Below are 7,074 nucleotides of genomic sequence, written 5' to 3' on the forward strand. Positions count from 1 at the left end.
TGTCTTCAGACACTCCAGAAGAGGGAGTCAGATCTTGTTAAGGATGGTTGTGAGCCACCATGTGGTTGCTGGGATTTGAACTCTGCACCTTTGGAAGAACAGTCGGTGCTCTTACCATCTCACCAGCCCGGAAACAAACTTCTTAAACCTATACTGTTCTACCCTTCCAGAGGCTGCTTGCAGAAACCTTAACACAGGATCTCAGATTAATTACTACCTTCTCAAAAAATACTTTTCAATGAATGACTTTTATTTGTTTTGCTATATTCTTACATATAAATATTAACATAAAAAACTAGGCACAGCAAAGGTGATTTTGGCCTTTGAAACATGCTTAAGAAGAGTGAGCCAGCCCAGTCTGGTGGCTAGCACCTTTCATCCCACACCTGAGAGCTGGGACACTTGAGATCAAGGTCAGTGCAGTCTACTGCTAGTGCAATAAAGTGAGACCCCGCCGCAAGATAAAAACAGTGAGTGTCTGGATGGAAAAAGACTGATAACTTGAGTTCAATTCTCAGGACCCACCAGATGAGAAGAACTGACTCCTACAAAGATGTCTTCTGGCTTCCAAACCTGCATATGTAGTAAAACTGAACCACCAGAAAAGCACTGTTGGGCTCCCTATAAACGACATCTTAACATAATATTCCCTGGGAGCTGGGGCTGATGTTTGGCAGCAGCAGATTCCCTGGTATATGCTAGATCCCAGATACCACGCCCAGAACCACAAAACAAAAACCTTACTGGGATTTCACTTTGAAACAGGAAAATTTATTCAGTGTCATTTAAGAAGTATACAGCTAATTCCTTTTTTCCCTTGAGACAGGGTCTCCGGAACCAAGGCTAACTGTGAGTAAAGCTGGTCTTGAACTCCCCACCCTCCTGCCTGAGCCTCAGTGCTGGAGCTATAGCCGAGTCATAGGCCCATCGTTTAAGCTAATTCTTTATAATTTTTTGTTCTTGGGATTTAGTGGTTAAGGCAAGAGGCATACTCATATACACATATGTCTTTTATTAAAAATATACCAAAACATGCCAGGTGGTGGCAAACCTTTAATCCCAGCTTGGGGGGGAAGAAGCAGGAGGATCTCTGAGTTCGAGGCCTGCCTGGTATACAAACTGAGTCAGTTCCAGGACAGCAAGGGCTACACAGAGAAATTCTGCCTATAAATAAATAGATCAAAACAAATAAGTAATAAATAAACCAGAAGCAGAAGTGAAGGCCACACCTGTAATTTCAGCATTTGGGAATCGGGGCAGCAGGACAAGTCCAAGATTAGCCTGTGCTTCACAATGAGTACTGGGGGTGGGAGTGGGAGGGTGGGGGAAGTGCCGACAAAGAGCAAAGCACACAACTCAGGGGTAGAGTATTTGCCTAGCATGTTAAGGTCTTGTGTTCAGCCCCAACAACACATACAGAGCATGAGTGTGTGTCAGCAAACACACCATTTCAAAAGGGCAGATAGTATTTTGGTTAATTCAAGAAGCATCAAATGGAGACAAGTACAGTACACTAGTAGGGAGAGGCACCAGCCACCAAGCCTGACTGCCTGCGTTCTATGCTTGGGACCCAAACAGTAGAAGAGAACCCACTCTTCAAAGTTGTCCTCTAACCTTGATATGAGTTCTGTGGGGTGTACTCAGCATACCAATATAAATCCACTCACATACGATAAATGTGCTTTAAAGAGACAGAGCAGGGTTATTAGGTTGTGGTGATGAGTCTATGAGTATCTATAATCCAACATTGCTGTAATGTAACACTGTCACTTAGTAAACTGACACAGGACTCTGAACTTGAGGCTACCCTAACTACAAGCCAAACCAACCATAACCCCAGTTCCACAGGATCACAACGCCCTCTTCTGAACTCTTCAGGTACCAGGCATGCACATGGTACTCATACATATGAACAACACACACACAAAAATAATAAAATAAAAAGTCACCAAAAATATAAAGCCAACTTCTAAGACAATTGTTAAGGGCCTCAAGATGGCTCAAAAGGTAAAAGCATCAGCCACACAAGCGTGAGGACCCGAGAGCCATCCTTTACATTTAACTCCTAGTCAGAATACGGACTCCTGATATTCTTAGACCTCTCCTCCCATGAGCTATGGCACAAAATGCTAAACTCACTCACTCACTCACTCACTCACTCACTCACTCACTCACTCACTCACTCTGTGTGTGTGTGTGTGTGTGTGTGTGTGTGTGTGTGTTATTCAACAAATTTTAATCTTGGGTTAAAAAAATACTTTCAGGGATCAGTGACTAGGACCCTCCCCACTCAGCCTTTGTTTTTTTCCACTGTTTTTGTTGTTGAGACAAGGCTTTAATATGTAGCCTAGGCTGTAAAGAAATCACAATGAGCTTCATGCCCCATTCTGTACTGCTGGGATTACAAACAGCCAGTGTCACCACACCCAGCTAAAGGTCAGGTATTTTGTGTGTGTGTGTGTGTGTGTGTGTGTGTGTGTGTGTGCGCGCGCGCGCCTCGATTCTAGTAGACTTGCTTCCACTAAACAAACAGCCAGGACCAGGTGAAAAAGAACCAAATTTCCAAGTCAGACCCTCTGCCTGCAAAAGAACCTTTACTACATACTGCCATTCAGGCAAAGGCCCTGCTTGTTATCATCAGCCCGTTTTCCTGCCATGGGACAACCATCTGTAATGCCCTCACACATCACTGAAAACAGGTCCCATTTCTACCTCCACCATTTTCACACATGTATACTCTTTTTCCAAAGAGAGGTCATGAGGGAAATGCTGGTATTTTCTCTAATAAGGAGTACACTCACTCAATTATTGGCTGATTGTTGTTGGGTTTTTTTTTTTCCTCCCCCATTGTAATCACTAGGGATCAAACTGCAACAAAACAGGAAAACTCAAGAACTGTTACTCAGTTTTGAATAGAGAGGGAATATATATATATATATATATATGCCCCAAAGAAACTCGTTATCTGGAGCTAGAGCTCACTGATACAAGGCCTGCCTGGATTAAATGTCCACGGAAGGTGGGAGTGTAATATTTGTCGAGGTGACTTCAGGGGAACGTTGACCTCTCATGAAGCTTAATTTTACGTACAACACTTTGAAAAGCACTCCTCCTGCAAGTAATGTGAGCACAGGTGGGTGAGCTCCCAGACCTGGTGGCATGGCCAAATGTGTCTGCTTAGCCTTAGGCTTTAAACCTCTCCAAGATCTGCACCAATTCAAGACCCACAAGCATCCTGCTCACTGGTGGGCATCTGCCGGGAGTTGCCGGTTGGAGGGGAAGGGACAGGCAGAACCAACACTACCGACCACACAGGGACCCTAGGTGACTTAAGTCGGAGGAAGGAGGGGGGAACCGACTTGTTAGAAACTGCGAGCGCCGGGGCGCGCGAGTGGAACAAAAAAACCTGCGGCGAGAAGTGTAACACGGAAGTGCTCGCTCCCGCCCGCCCCTCCCACCGCCAAGCAGCCGAAAGTGGGGGACTTGACAACGTGCTGGGGGGCGCCGGAGGGGAGGGAGTCCCCGAAAAGCGCTACGAGTCGGCAGCAACTCCAAACCCCGTTCCCCGGCCCGGCCCGGCCCGACCCGCCCGCCCAGGAACCTAGGTAGGCCGCGGGCGCCCGCGCCCATCGCCCCCCATCCGGGAGCCCCGGAGGAAAGGGGACAGTTGGGGAGCTCGTGCGCTCCGAGGGTGCAGCCCTGCGCGCGCGGCGAGCCGAGGCCCTGGGATCCGAACTGCCACCTCCTCCGCCGCCGGCGCCGCCATCCTAGAAGCCTCCAGGCAAGGCCTCCAGGCCGAGCCACTCCGGGGCTGCTCACCCGCGCCCCGGGCGTTCCGAATCCGGGAACGTGCGCTCCCCAGGTCTCCCTTCTCCAGAGAGCAAAGCCGCCGCGAGCGGCCCGAGTCTGTCCCCTCCCGCCTGCCTCCACGTCTCCGGCTCGCCCGCCCGCCCGAGTCCCGACGCTCCGGGGAAAAGGCTTCCAAGGGTCCCCGGTCCACCCCTCTCCGGTACCGCTCCCACCCGGAGCCGCGTCCCGAGCTTGACACTCCCAGCCTCCGCCATCCGCCACCGCAGCCCCAGCCCGCCTCACCTCAGGCGGCTCCGGCAGCGCTGGACACAGGAAGCTCCTGGGTCCTCGACTCCGGCTCTCCTCGACCCCCCTGTTCGGTTAACTCCGCTTGTTTTCTCGACAAAATGGCGCCCGAGGTCGCGCGCTCACGTCGCGGCCTTTCCCCCTCCCAGTTCCCATTTCACCATTCGCTGTCCGCTTTGGTAGAGGGATGGCCCTAGCGGCCAGCCAATGGCCGCGCGCGGTCCGCAACTGCCGTCCAATCGCCGACGGGTACCCGCGGATTTAAACCAATCACACACTAATCGCTCGCCGAAGTCGAGGAAGAAACCAGGCTCCTGCTAGCAACGACCAATCCAGGCTTCTATCTTGCGGGGCTCAGGCCAATTGACGCTCATCGGCCCTTCAGGGACTGGGTCCGAGCCCGGGCGCCTGCGCACCCGGGTGCGAGCCAATGGGGAGACGTTGGGAACTTCGATTTGGGACTCGAAGACATCTGCCTTCGAGGTGTTCGATCTATGGGGACTGACTGGTCATTGCCTCTGGAAAAAAAAAAGTACGGAAGGGAGCCTGTTAATGCATTGCCACCCTGCGCACAAACTACTCTAACTTAGAGACGGGGTGATGCTCGTCTACTTTCCTTCGTCTTTCGAAATGTCACGGCCCGAGAGGCTGTGCGGGTTTCCAGCGGAAGCATTGTCCACCCCTCGGATCTCTTTAGCAAAGAGCACCAGCCATCAGAAAGCGTCAGACGCCGGGCAAAGTTGAGGTCCTTTGCATCCTGGGTTATGTAGTCGCACGCCCCGCCTATTCCTGTCGCAAACGTAACGTGATCTCTTCCATCACTGTCTGCGCCCTAGAGCAGCAATGCATGCTGGAGAATGTAGTCTCCCAGATGCCCACCTAGTCCTAGCTCTTTAAAAGTTTGTTTTCCACTTGTCTTTTGAAGCAGGGACGCTTTGCAGAGATATAGAAACGGAAGTTCTCCTCCTGCTCTTGGCCATGCCAATGCCCTTTGCTTCTTGGATAAAAGTCTATGTTATCCACTGTGCCCTATCTTGTAGGCTTTTTGTTTGTTTTGAGTTTTGAGACGAGGTCTCATTCAGTTAACCCAACTGTAGTCCAGGCTGGCCTGAAACACACTATGAAACATAAATTGACCTTGAGCTCCTTGCAATCCTCTAAACTACTGAGATGATAATAGACATAACCTCTCACACCAGTACTATTTGAACTTAAAAGAGATGTGTTAAAGACTTTTATTACTTATTTTACATGTACGGGCGTTTGCTTGCATGTAAATCTATGCATCACGCATGTACAGTGTCCTCAGAAGTCAGAAGAGGATGCCTGTCCCTATGGAAATGGAGTTACAGATGGTTGTGAGCCACCAGGTGGGTTCTCTGGAAAAGTAGCTCTGTGCCATCTTTCCAGCCCCTAGATGTAAAAAATAAAGAAAAAGAAAAAAGTGTCTGAGTGCTTGCATATATATATATGGATCTCCCAACTGAAATGAGAGTCTTGGTGGTAAAGTTGTAAGTTGCCCTATGAGTGCTGGAAACCCACCCCTGCTCCTCTGCAGAAACAGCTCCTCTCCAGCCCCCACCTTGAACTTTTTTATCGATGTTTTTAATTTGTGCAATTTAGCAATCTGGGGGTTGTTTCGTTTTGTGGGTTTTGTTTTCTTTAGTTGTTTGATGAAGAAGAAGAGAGGCAAGGCTGAATTGGGACTGTTCTGGAGAAGGGGGAGCGGGGCATACAAGGCAACTCCCCAAGATCAAGTCTGTAATTCCGCAACCAGTTTAGTTCAAGTTTCAACTGCCCCCAAACTGAAGGTAAGCTGAAAGGAAGCTGAATTGCTTTTCCCTGCTTCCACCTGTCTTTGCCTAGCTGATAGTTTACCGATATAAACGGGGCCTCCTAGAGGAGATGCTTAAGCTCACTGCCCATCTCTCCTTGGAGGCTATACATCACTACTAAAATCTGACAGCCATGAAAACTGAGCCAAGGTTTTCACAGAACCCTGGAGGTCAAAGTCCTTTGCCTGTGTATCTAGGCTGGGTGATTCTTGTCTTTTCTAGAAACGCTGAGAAGCCCTTCATACAGGATCTGCGAGGGTCACCTTCTAACTCAGCAGTTACGAATGTTTGCTTTCAAACATCCTTAAGAACAGGATGTCCCAACGAGCAGACGAGCTCACCTGGCTGATTCTCAGCCTTCTTCCCACCCTCCCTGTCCAACTTTCACAAAATATCCTGGTTTGAAAGTAAAATACAACAGAAAAACTAGGTGTTAAAAGTAAAAAAATTTAAAATTTTTTAAAGGTTTATTTATTTATTTTATGTATATATGACAGTGTAGCTGTCTTTGGACACACCAGAATAGTTGCATCCAATCCCATTACAGATGGTTGTGAGCTAACATGTTGCTGAGAATTGAACTCAGGACCCCTAGAAGAGCAGACAGTGCTCTTAACTGCTGACAGTTGATGGCTGCTGGCATATAGAGAGAGTTTTATAGGTTCACTGTACTCCAGTGGATGCCCCCTCGTCTGTGAGTATGCAGGCAGATCAAACTGGTCTCTGTGGAAATAGATAGATAGATAGATAGATAGATAGATAGATAGATAGATAGATAGATAGATAGATAGATGATAGATAAGCAAGCAAGCAGGCAGAGTGGCTCAAGCCCTCAAGCCCTGAGCTCAGTGCTCACATTTAGGCAGAAGTAATCAGATCTCTGTGAGTTCAACCAGCCTGGTTCTGGGACAGCCAGAGCCACACAGTGAGACCCTATCTCAAAAGTGGTAGTGGGGAGAGACAGACAGACAGAGGGGAAAACAGTGACACACACAGGACAACATAAGTCTGGGCAGGGGCCTAAGAGGTGGGAGAAATATGATAAAAAAATACATTAAATACATGTATAATATTCTCTAGGAAGTAATTGCAATATTGTGTTGTTTTTGTTTTTGTTTTTTTTTAAGCCCTCTGAAACAACCAG

The 7,074-nt window shown here is 48.4% G+C and overlaps 1 protein-coding gene across 6 annotated transcripts in view; it reads right to left on the minus strand.

Annotated features, from left to right (window-relative positions):
• The window catches only part of Cnot1 (CCR4-NOT transcription complex subunit 1), an 84,573-nt gene extending 80,136 nt beyond the window's left edge, over positions 1–4,437 (minus strand). For 3 of the 6 annotated variants that reach the window (XM_029532495.1, XM_029532496.1, XM_029532494.1), the window contains exon 1: positions 4,093–4,437. The gene's annotated coding sequence lies outside the window, so the exon portion shown is untranslated. The remainder of the gene's footprint in view (positions 1–4,092) is intronic. The other 3 variants (XM_021220175.2, XM_021220176.2, XM_021220174.2) reach the window with 2 other exon arrangements.
• Between the last annotated feature and the right edge of the window lie 2,637 nt (positions 4,438–7,074).

This window comes from Mus pahari, chromosome 20 (genome assembly GCF_900095145.1).
Source record: "Mus pahari chromosome 20, PAHARI_EIJ_v1.1, whole genome shotgun sequence".
NCBI classification, from domain to species: Eukaryota; Metazoa; Chordata; class Mammalia; order Rodentia; family Muridae; genus Mus; species Mus pahari.